We start from the raw sequence: 10,601 nt of genomic DNA, 5'->3' as shown, positions 1-10,601 counted from the left end.
GTGAAATCTGCCAATATAAAACACAGTTTAGGTGCAACACCTTCACTGGGAGCTCTTTTTCTTCACTGTTTATAAGTCGACCAGGAGAAATTGAAGACCCTTGCCTGAAGATGTTAGGTGAGCTGGTTTGCTGGTCCTACACAGGCAAAGTTTTGCTGCAGTGCCTATAGTGCAGACTCTGTAAAAGCTGACTAGTAAAACCTGCTGACCATCGCTGTAAGTGTTTAGGAAAACTTGTTTTCTGGACCCAAAGGCAATAGGAATGCGGACTTTGGCTCTCCTGCTTAGTCAGCTGAGTTGGAAAACCTAACGACCATTGGTGTATGTTTTCCTCTGATCTGGTGAGAAAAGTGTGTGGAACAGCTAGAGGTGATATCCATGACTCAGTCTTTCTTGCCAGTACTGGCTGTTTTGAGGATGGTATTTGTATCAAGCTAGGCATCTGAAATGGGCTTTCTTCCTTGTTTTCTTCATTACTCAAGAGTATCATTTGCAAGGATGGTAAACTGAACTCAGGTTTTTAAATAACCAGAAACAAATAATAGCTAATACGGTGACCCCAACCTCCGACCCTCCAACCGGAAAAGGCCTATCGTGGTGGGTTTCTGTGGTGTAGTGGTTATCACGTGCGCCTCACACACGAAAGGTCCCCAGTTAGAAACCGGGCAGAAACACTGTGCACACGCTAGTGCTTTTTGCCACAATGTCGCTTTCATCACCCCCTTTCAAGCATTGTACTTTAGCGTAGACTTTCGGTTTGCAAGGCACAAAAAATCTGCAAGATTGGGTTTCTGTAGTGTAGTGGTTATCACGTTTGCCTAACACGCGAAAGGTCCCCGGTTCGAAACCGGGCAGAAACACCGTGCACACACTAGTGCTTTTTGCTACAATATCGCTTTCAGCAACCCTTTTCAAGCATTCTACTTTAGAGTAGACTTTCCATTTGCAAGGCCCAACAACGCAGCATGAATAGGTTTCTGTAGTGTAGTGGTTATCACGTTCGCCTCACACGCGAAAGTTCCCCGTTTCGAAACTGGGCAGAAACAGTGCTTTCCTTTTTCACAGTCAGGCACACTCAAAGCTCTTGCCACACCATGCCCCTCTTGCAGCCGTAAGTGAAATCTGCCAATATAAAGCACAGTTTAGGTGCAACACCTTCACTGGGAGCTCTTTTTCTTCACTGTTTATAAGTCGACCAGGAGAAATTGAAGACCCTTGCCTGAAGATGTTAGGTGAGCTGGTTTGCTGGTCCTACACAGGCAAAGTTTTGCTGCAGTGCCTATAGTGCAGACTCTGTAAAAGCTGACTAGTAAAACCTGCTGACCATCGCTGTAAGTGTTTAGGAAAACTTGTTTTCTGGACCCAAAGGCAATAGGAATGCGGACTTTGGCTCTCCTGCTTAGTCAGCTGAGTTGGAAAACCTAACGACCATTGGTGTATGTTTTCCTCTGATCTGGTGAGAAAAGTGTGTGGAACAGCTAGAGGTGATATCCATGAATCAGTCTTTCTTGCTAGTACTGGCTGTTATGAGGATGGTATTTGTATCAAGCTAGGCATCTGAAATGGGCTTTCTTCCTTGTTTTCTTCATTACTCAAGAGTATCATTTGCAAGGATGGTAAACTGAACTCAGGTTTTTAAATAACCAGAAACAAATAATAGCTAATACGGTGACCCCAACCTCCGACCCTCCAACCGGAAAAGGCCTATCGTGGTGGGTTTCTGTGGTGTAGTGGTTATCACGTGCGCCTCACACACGAAAGGTCCCCAGTTAGAAACCGGGCAGAAACACTGTGCACACGCTAGTGCTTTTTGCCACAATGTCGCTTTCATCACCCCCTTTCAAGCATTGTACTTTAGCGTAGACTTTCGGTTTGCAAGGCACAAAAAATCTGCAAGAATGGGTTTCTGTAGTGTAGTGGTTATCACGTTCGCCTAACACGCGAAAGGTCCCCGGTTCGAAACTGGGCAGAAACACCGTGCACACACTAGTGCTTTTTGCTACAATATCGCTTTCAGCAACCCTTTTCAAGCATTCTACTTTAGAGTAGACTTTCCATTTGCAAGGCCCAACAACGCAGCATGAATAGGTTTCTGTAGTGTAGTGGTTATCACGTTCGCCTCACACGCGAAAGGTCCCCGTTTCGAAACCGGGCAGAAACAGTGCTTTCCTTTTTCACAGTCAGGCACACTCAAAGCTCTTGCCACACCATGCCCCTCTTGCAGCCGTAAGTGAAATCTGCCAATATAAAGCACAGTTTAGGTGCAACACCTTCACTGGGAGCTCTTTTTCTTCACTGTTTATAAGTCGACCAGGAGAAATTGAAGACCCTTGCCTGAAGATGTTAGGTGAGCTTGTTTGCTGGTCCTACACAGGCAAAGTTTTGCTGCAGTGCCTATAGTGCAGACTCTGTAAAAGCTGACTAGTAAAACCTGCTGACCATCGCTGTAAGTGTTTAGGAAAACTTGTTTTCTGGACCCAAAGGCAATAGGAATGCGGACTTTGGCTCTCCTGCTTAGTCAGCTGAGTTGGAAAACCTAACGACCATTGGTGTATGTTTTCCTCTGATCTGGTGAGAAAAGTGTGTGGAACAGCTAGAGGTGATATCCATGACTCAGTCTATCTTGCCAGTACTGGCTGTTTTGAGGATGGTATTTGTATCAAGCTAGGCATCTGAAATGGGCTTTCTTCCTTGTTTTCTTCATTACTCAAGAGTATCATTTGCAAGGATGGTAAACTGAACTCAGGTTTTTAAATAACCAGAAACAAATAATAGCTAATACGGTGACCCCAACCTCCGACCCTCCAACCGGAAAAGGCCTATCGTGGTGGGTTTCTGTGGTGTAGTGGTAATCACGTTCGCCTCACACACGAAAGATCCCCAGTTAGAAACCGGGCAGAAACACTGTGCACACGCTAGTGCTTTTTGCCACAATGTCGCTTTCATCACCCCCTTTCAAGCATTGTACTTTAGCGTAGACTTTCGGTTTGCAAGGCACAAAAAATCTTCTAGAATGGGTTTCTGTAGTGTAGTGGTTATCACGTTCGCCTAACACGCGAAAGATCCCCGGTTCAAAACCGGGCAGAAACACTGTGCACACGCTAGTGCTTTTTGCTACAATATCGCTTTCAGCAACCCTTTTCAAGCATTCTACTTTAGAGTAGACTTTCCATTTGCAAGGCCCAACAAAGCAGCATGAATAGGCTTCTGTAGTGTAGTGGTTATCACGTTCGCCTCACACGCGAAAGGTCCCCGGTTCGAAACCGGGCAAAAACAGTGCTTTCCTTTTTCACAGTCAGGCACACTCAAAGCTCTTGCCACACCATGCCCCTCTTGCAGCCGTAAGTGAAATCTGCCAATATAAAGCACAGTTTAGGTGCAACACCTTCACTGGGAGCTCTTTTTCTTCACTGTTTATAAGTCGACCAGGAGAAATTGAAGACCCTTGCCTGAAGATGTTAGGTGAGCTGGTTTGCTGGTCCTACACAGGCAAAGTTTTGCTGCAGTGCCTATAGTGCAGACTCTGTAAAAGCTGACTAGTAAAACCTGCTGACCATCGCTGTAAGTGTTTAGGAAAACTTGTTTTCTGGACCCAAAGGCAATAGGAATGCGGACTTTGGCTCTCCTGCTTAGTCAGCTGAGTTGGAAAACCTAACGACCATTGGTGTATGTTTTCCTCTGATCTGGTGAGAAAAGTGTGTGGAACAGCTAGAGGTGATATCCATGACTCAGTCTATCTTGCCAGTACTGGCTGTTTTGAGGATGGTATTTGTATCAAGCTAGGCATCTGAAATGGGCTTTCTTCATTACTCAAGAGTATCATTTGCAAGGATGGTAAACTGAACTCAGGTTTTTAAATAACCAGAAACAAATAATAGCTAATACGGTGACCCCAACCTCCGACCCTCCAACCGGAAAAGGCCTATCGTGGTGGGTTTCTGTGGTGTAGTGGTAATCACGTTCGCCTCACACACGAAAGGTCCCCAGTTAGAAACCGGGCAGAAACACTGTGCACACGCTAGTGCTTTTTGCCACAATGTCGCTTTCATCACCCCCTTTCAAGCATTGTACTTTAGCGTAGACTTTCGGTTTGCAAGGCACAAAAAATCTTCTAGAATGGGTTTCTGTAGTGTAGTGGTTATCACGTTAGCCTAACACGCGAAAGGTCCCCGGTTCGAAACCGGGCAGAAACACTGTGCACACGCTAGTGCTTTTTGCTACAATATCGCTTTCAGCAACCCTTTTCAAGCATTCTACTTTAGAGTAGACTTTCCATTTGCAAGGCCCAACAAAACAGCATGAAGAGATTTCTGTAGTGTAGTGGTTATCACGTTCGCCTCACACGCGAAAGGTCCCCGGTTCGAAACCGGGCAGAAACAGTGCATACCTTTAACTTTTTCACAGTCAGGCACACTCAAAGCTCTTGCCACACCATGCCCCTCTTGCAGCCGTAAGTGAAATCTGCCAATATAAAGCACAGTTTAGGTGCAACACCTTCACTGGGAGCTCTTTTTCTTCACTGTTTATAAGTCGACCAGGAGAAATTGAAGACCCTTGCCTGAAGATGTTAGGTGAGCTGGTTTGCTGGTCCTACACAGGCAAAGTTTTGCTGCAGTGCCTATAGTGCAGACTCTGTAAAAGCTGACTAGTAAAACCTGCTGACCATCGCTGTAAGTGTTTAGGAAAACTTGTTTTCTGGACCCAAAGGCAATAGGAATGCGGACTTTGGCTCTCCTGCTTAGTCAGCTGAGTTGGAAAACCTAACGACCATTGGTGTATGTTTTCCTCTGATCTGGTGAGAAAAGTGTGTGGAACAGCTAGAGGTGATATCCATGACTCAGTCTATCTTGCCAGTACTGGCTGTTTTGAGGATGGTATTTGTATCAAGCTAGGCATCTGAAATGGGCTTTCTTCCTTGTTTTCTTCATTACTCAAGAGTATCATTTGCAAGGATGGTAAACTGAACTCAGGTTTTTAAATAACCAGAAACAAATAATAGCTAATACGGTGACCCCAACCTCCGACCCTCCAACCGGAAAAGGCCTATCGTGGTGGGTTTCTGTGGTGTAGTGGTAATCACGTTCGCCTCACACACGAAAGATCCCCAGTTAGAAACCGGGCAGAAACACTGTGCACACGCTAGTGCTTTTTGCCACAATGTCGCTTTCATCACCCCCTTTCAAGCATTGTACTTTAGCGTAGACTTTCGGTTTGCAAGGCACAAAAAATCTTCTAGCATGGGTTTCTGTAGTGTAGTGGTTATCACGTTCGCCTAACACGCGAAAGATCCCCGGTTCAAAACCGGGCAGAAACACTGTGCACACGCTAGTGCTTTTTGCTACAATATCGCTTTCAGCAACCCTTTTCAAGCATTCTACTTTAGAGTAGACTTTCCATTTGCAAGGCCCAACAAAGCAGCATGAATAGGCTTCTGTAGTGTAGTGGTTATCATGTTCGCCTCACACGCGAAAGGTCCCCGGTTCGAAACCGGGCAAAAACAGTGCTTACCTTTAACTTTTTCACAGTCAGGCACACTCAAAGCTCTTGCCACACCATGCCCCTCTTGCAGCCGTAAGTGAAATCTGCCAATATAAAACACAGTTTAGGTGCAACACCTTCACTGGGAGCTCTTTTTCTTCACTGTTTATAAGTCGACCAGGAGAAATTGAAGACCCTTGCCTGAAGATGTTAGGTGAGCTGGTTTGCTGGTCCTACACAGGCAAAGTTTTGCTGCAGTGCCTATAGTGCAGACTCTGTAAAAGCTGACTAGTAAAACCTGCTGACCATCGCTGTAAGTGTTTAGGAAAACTTGTTTTCTGGACCCAAAGGCAATAGGAATGCGGACTTTGGCTCTCCTGCTTAGTCAGCTGAGTTGGAAAACCTAACGACCATTGGTGTATGTTTTCCTCTGATCTGGTGAGAAAAGTGTGTGGAACAGCTAGAGGTGATATCCATGAATCAGTCTTTCTTGCTAGTACTGGCTGTTATGAGGATGGTATTTGTATCAAGCTAGGCATCTGAAATGGGCTTTCTTCCTTGTTTTCTTCATTACTCAAGAGTATCATTTGCAAGGATGGTAAACTGAACTCAGGTTTTTAAATAACCAGAAACAAATAATAGCTAATACGGTGACCCCAACCTCCGACCCTCCAACCGGAAAAGGCCTATCGTGGTGGGTTTCTGTGGTGTAGTGGTTATCATGTGCGCCTCACACACGAAAGGTCCCCAGTTAGAAACCGGGCAGAAACACTGTGCACACGCTAGTGCTTTTTGCCACAATGTCGCTTTCATCACCCCCTTTCAAGCATTGTACTTTAGCGTAGACTTTCGGTTTGCAAGGCACAAAAAATCTGCAAGAATGGGTTTCTGTAGTGTAGTGGTTATCACGTTCGCCTAACACGCGAAAGGTCCCCGATTCGAAACCGGGCAGAAACACCGTGCACACACTAGTGCTTTTTGCTACAATATCGCTTTCAGCAACCCTTTTCAAGCATTCTACTTTAGAGTAGACTTTCCATTTGCAAGGCCCAACAACGCAGCATGAATAGGTTTCTGTAGTGTAGTGGTTATCACGTTCGCCTCACACGCGAAAGGTCCCCGTTTCGAAACCGGGCAGAAACAGTGCTTTCCTTTTTCACAGTCAGGCACACTCAAAGCTCTTGCCACACCATGCCCCTCTTGCAGCCGTAAGTGAAATCTGCCAATATAAAGCACAGTTTAGGTGCAACACCTTCACTGGGAGCTCTTTTTCTTCACTGTTTATAAGTCGACCAGGAGAAATTGAAGACCCTTGCCTGAAGATGTTAGGTGAGCTGGTTTGCTGGTCCTACACAGGCAAAGTTTTGCTGCAGTGCCTATAGTGCAGACTCTGTAAAAGCTGACTAGTAAAACCTGCTGACCATCGCTGTAAGTGTTTAGGAAAACTTGTTTTCTGGACCCAAAGGCAATAGGAATGCGGACTTTGGCTCTCCTGCTTAGTCAGCTGAGTTGGAAAACCTAACGACCATTGGTGTATGTTTTCCTCTGATCTGGTGAGAAAAGTGTGTGGAACAGCTAGAGGTGATATCCATGACTCAGTCTATCTTGCCAGTACTGGCTGTTTTGAGGATGGTATTTGTATCAAGCTAGGCATCTGAAATGGGCTTTCTTCATTACTCAAGAGTATCATTTGCAAGGATGGTAAACTGAACTCAGGTTTTTAAATAACCAGAAACAAATAATAGCTAATACGGTGACCCCAACCTCCGACCCTCCAACCGGAAAAGGCCTATCGTGGTGGGTTTCTGTGGTGTAGTGGTAATCACGTTCGCCTCACACACGAAAGGTCCCCAGTTAGAAACCGGGCAGAAACACTGTGCACACGCTAGTGCTTTTTGCCACAATGTCGCTTTCATCACCCCCTTTCAAGCATTGTACTTTAGCGTAGACTTTCGGTTTGCAAGGCACAAAAAATCTTCTAGAATGGGTTTCTGTAGTGTAGTGGTTATCACGTTCGCCTAACACGCGAAAGATCCCCGGTTCGAAACCGGGCAGAAACACTGTGCACACGCTAGTGCTTTTTGCTACAATATCGCTTTCAGCAACCCTTTTCAAGCATTCTACTTTAGAGTAGACTTTCCATTTGCAAGGCCCAACAAAGCAGCATGAATAGGTTTCTGTAGTGTAGTGGTTATCACGTTCGCCTCACACGCGAAAGGTCCCCGGTTCGAAACCGGGCAAAAACAGTGCTTACCTTTAACTTTTTCACAGTCAGGCACACTCAAAGCTCTTGCCACACCATGCCCCTCTTGCAGCCGTAAGTGAAATCTGCCAATATAAAACACAGTTTAGGTGCAACACCTTCACTGGGAGCTCTTTTTCTTCACTGTTTATAAGTCGACCAGGAGAAATTGAAGACCCTTGCCTGAAGATGTTAGGTGAGCTGGTTTGCTGGTCCTACACAGGCAAAGTTTTGCTGCAGTGCCTATAGTGCAGACTCTGTAAAAGCTGACTAGTAAAACCTGCTGACCATCGCTGTAAGTGTTTAGGAAAACTTGTTTTCTGGACCCAAAGGCAATAGGAATGCGGACTTTGGCTCTCCTGCTTAGTCAGCTGAGTTGGAAAACCTAACGACCATTGGTGTATGTTTTCCTCTGATCTGGTGAGAAAACGGAAAATTGTATACTCACCTTTCCGTAATTTTCCTTTCCTGACGCCTCTCCATGGCAGCACACACTGGGTTGTGACTCCGCCCCCACAACCTGACAGGATTGGTTAGCTATAAATTTGAAGGGGAGACACCCCGCTGCATTCTCTGTAAATATATCACCAAAAAACACGGGGTGGGAATCTGTGCTGCCATGGAGAGGCGTCAGGAAAGGAAAATTACGGAAAGGTGAGTATACAATTTTCCGTTTTCCTGACGCCTCCATGGCAGCACACACTGGGAAATAACTCGCCAGTCGGGTGGGTGCAAGAAAATAATATTTATTCCTTATTATGCGGAAGAATTGGCTCTAACAACGGATCTACCGAAGTCTGCCATAGCCAAATGAGCAGAATCTACTCTATAGTGAGAAATAAACGTATGTCTGGAGGACCAAGTTGCTGCTTTGCAAATAGTCTCCGGTGAAACCCTGCAATACGCTGCCCAGGAGGTAGCCACTGCCCTGGTCGAGTGAGCCCTGATGCCTTCAGGAATTGCCATATGCCGCATGGAGTATGCCTTCTTGATGGACTTGACTAGCCAGGAGGCTATAGTACGTGAAGTAGCCGCTTGACCTCGTCTGTTTCCATGTGGGATGACCATGAGGGTATCCGTCTTTCTAAAAGAATTCGTAGCCGTCAGGTAACTAATGATGGTAGTTTTAACATCCAGAGGATGAGGTTCACCCTGATCATTAGTGAAGGATGGTAAGATAATATCTTGGTTGTAATGGAAGGAAGTTGCCACCTTCGGGATGAAGTGGTCTGAAGGTCTTAGTACTACCTTATCAGGAAAGAATACCAAGTAAGGTTCTGATGCCATCAGTGCTTGGATCTCAGACACCCTCTTTGCTGATGTGATTGCAATGAGAAAGGATAGTTTTAGAGTCAGATCCCATAGAGATATTGATTCAGATGGAGTAAAAGGAGGATTGGTGAAGGCTTCAAGAACTATTGAGAGATCCCATGATGGAAAAACTGGTTTCTTAGGAGGTTTGATTTTCAGGCAGGCTCTCAGGAATTGGATAACCAGCGGATGTAATGCCCATCTGGTGCCTGTTTTGGCCGACAAGGCAGATACTTGTACCTTAAGGGTACTTGAACTTAGACCTTTGTTGATTCCTGATTGGAGGAATTCTAGGATTTGAGAAGGTTCTGGAGCAATAGGATCCCATCCCTTCTGCTGCGCCATTCTAAAGAATTGGTTCCAAATTCTTGTATAGGTGGTGTTGGTGGTGCTCTTCCTGGCTTGCATCAAAGTCGATATTACTTCCTGTGAGCAGCCTTGTTCCCTTAACCTAACCCTTTCAACTTCCATGCTGTCAGATGTAGTTTCTCTGGAGCTGGATGTAGGAATTGGCCTTGAAATAGCAGATCCGGAGTTACCGGAAGGGGGATTGGAGGTTGAAGGCTGAGCTGCAATAGTGTCGTGAACCATGGTCTTCTCGGCCAAAGAGGAATTATCGCGATTACCGTGGCTGAAGATCTCCGAAGCCTGGACAGGAATCTCGCAATTAGCGGAGTTGGCGGGAATATGTACCCCAACTTGAAGTTCCAGGGATGGATTAGACAATCTATCCCCTCGGCTGAAGGGAAAGATGCTCTGGACAGAAACCTCCGACACTTCGTATTCGCCGGAGTAGCTGCTAAGTCGATCTCTAGTACTCCCCATGTCTCCGTAAGAAGAGAAAAGGCCTGGAGACTCAGGGACCATTCGTTGTTCGAAAGAGTTTCTCGACTCAGGTAATCGGCTAACATGTTCTGTGCCGCAGGAACATATATTGCTTTTAGATCTGCTAGGTGTGCCTGTGCCCATTCCAAGATAGGGTGGACTTCCTCCATCAGTGTGAGACTCTTGGTACCCCCTTGCCTCTGGATGTAGGATACTGCCACCTTGTTGTCCATCCGAATAAGCACGTTCTTCCCTCTGAGGACTGGTGCAAATGCCATGAGGGCCTGGAAAGCTGCTCTGAGTTCCAGTATATTCGATACTAAATCCTGGCCCCGGAACTGCCATCGGCCCTGCGCTGCTTGATCTTGACAGTGAGCTCCCCAGCCGCTCTGACAGGCGTCCGAGGTGACTATTATCGGATCTGGGGGAACTATCAGTTTGTATTTCCTGAGATTGGTCAAGTGTGTCCACCACCACACTGATTGCTTCATTGGTCTGGAGATGGTAATGGTCTGACGCATCGATACTCCATCCCACTGTCTCAGAAAGGAGTTCTGGAGGATTCTCATGTGCCATTGTGACCATTGCACCATGGGCAGGGTTGCAGCCATAGACCCTAGCACACTTAAGCAGACTCTGGCTGGAAGATGCCTTGCTGATAGTAATCTCCACATCTTCTGTACTAGAGGCTGAATCTTTTCTTGAGGAAGTTGTACCATGTTCAATTTGGTGTTCAGATCTGCTC

Source organism: Aquarana catesbeiana, linkage group LG03, assembly GCF_042186555.1.
Source record: "Aquarana catesbeiana isolate 2022-GZ linkage group LG03, ASM4218655v1, whole genome shotgun sequence".
In the NCBI taxonomy this organism is placed as follows: Eukaryota; Metazoa; Chordata; class Amphibia; order Anura; family Ranidae; genus Aquarana; species Aquarana catesbeiana.
This window is presented reverse-complemented; position numbering follows the sequence as displayed.